We start from the raw sequence: 1,948 nt of genomic DNA on the forward strand, positions 1-1,948 counted from the left end.
ATCATCATAACCATTTTTTGTACAGTTCAGTAGTGTTGAGTATATTCACATTGTTACAAAACAGATCTCCAGAAATTTTTCATGTTGCAAATCTGAAATTCTATAGCCATTAAACAATTCCCCTTTTGTCTTCCTCCCGGCACCTGTTAACCACTATTCTACTTTCTGTACAACTTGACTACTTTAGATACTTCATGTAAGTGGAATCATGCAGTATTTGTCTCTTTGCATTGGCTTCTTTCTTTTTTTTTTTTTTCCTTTTTGTCTTTTTTTGTGACCGGTAACAGGATCGCAACCCTCGGTGTCACGCCCACACCGCGCTCAACCAGTGAGCGGACCGGTCTCTATATGGGATCCGAACCCTCGGCAGGAGGGCCGCCGTGCACACAAGCGCCGCACTCTACCGAGTGCGCCACCGGGCCGGCCCTGCATTGGCTTATTTTACCTAGCATAATGTCCTCAAGGTTCATTCATGTTGTAGCATGGGTCAGGGTTTCCTTCCTTTTCAGGTTGAAGAATATTCCATTGTATGGATATACCACACTTTGTTTATCTAGTCATCCACTGATGAACACTTGAGTTGCTTTCATTTCTTGGCTATTGTGAACAATGCTGCTATGAACATGGATGTACAAATATCTCTTTGAGACCCAGTTTTCAGTTCTTTTGGACGTATACCAAGGAGTGGGATTGCTGGATCATATGATGGTTCTATGTTGAATGTTTTAAGGAACTGCCATATTGTTTTCTATGGCAGTTGCACCCTTTTGCAATTTTACCAACAGTGCACAAGAGCTCCAATTTCTCCACAGCTTTATCAACTCTTGTTATTTTGTGTTATTGTTGTTGTTTTTTTATAGTAGTCAACCTAATGGTTTTGATTTGCATTTCTCTGACAATTAATGATTTTGATCATCTTTTGATAGGCTTGTTGGCCATTTGTATATCATCTTTGGAGAAATGTCTACCTATGTCCTTAGCACATTTTAAAATCAGGTTTTGGCTTTTTTGGTTGAGCTGTAGGAGTTCTTTATATATGCTGGATATTAACCCCTTTTCAAGTATATGATTTGCAAGTATTTTGTCCCATTCAGGAGGTAGTCTTTTCACTTTGTTGATTGTGTACTTTTTTTTTTTTTCTTTAAAAGATGACCGGTAAGGGGATCTCAACCCTTGGCTTGGTGTTGTCAGCACCACGCTCAGCCAGTGAGCAAACCGGCCATCCCTATATAGGATCCGAACCCGTGGCCTTGGTGTTATCAGCACCGCACTCTACCGAGTGAGCCACGGGCCGGCCCGAAAAGGCATGTTTTATGTGTCTCTATGTACATTTAAAAATATATTACTTAAGCAGTGTCAATTGCTTTATTAGAACCATTTTGTACAGTTAACTTCTTATAAAAGCTGAGGCACTGAAAATTAAAACAATGATTTCGGAAAAGAGAAAGCCTCTCTGAACATCTGGTTTTGCATTCTCTCGAGCTGCCTCAACCCTAACTGCAGCAACACAGTTTTGGGTGTAACTTTAGACTGAATTCTCTGTGCTCGGAGAAAAACCGCCTGAGATTCGAAGGTGAGAAGTAATAATAACGGAAAAATATTACACCCGATTAGATAAGGTGCCTCAAATTCCACTCATTCTGCTCAGAAGGAAAAAAAGCCCCTTTCCCATTCCCCCCCCCCAAAGACACAGAAAATCCTTTATTTTCTCACTGTCCAACGCGCTCCCTTTTAAGCTACTTGGCCCGAGATCTCTTCTCGAAGCAAAGGCAGCATTTGCAGGAAACCACATCAGCCGTGGGCAGCGCGGGGACCGCCCCGGGCGCACGCGGCCCCCACGCCGGCCGGGCTCGGCACCTCCTCCGCTCGGTGCGCGGGAGCCAAGCCCGCCCCGCCCCGCCCCCCCGGGCGATAAAGGGCACCTGCGCCCCGCGGGCTCCGCGGCCGC

Source organism: Galeopterus variegatus, unplaced genomic scaffold (genome assembly GCF_000696425.1).
Source record: "Galeopterus variegatus unplaced genomic scaffold, G_variegatus-3.0.2 Scaffold1387, whole genome shotgun sequence".
NCBI classification, from domain to species: Eukaryota; Metazoa; Chordata; class Mammalia; order Dermoptera; family Cynocephalidae; genus Galeopterus; species Galeopterus variegatus.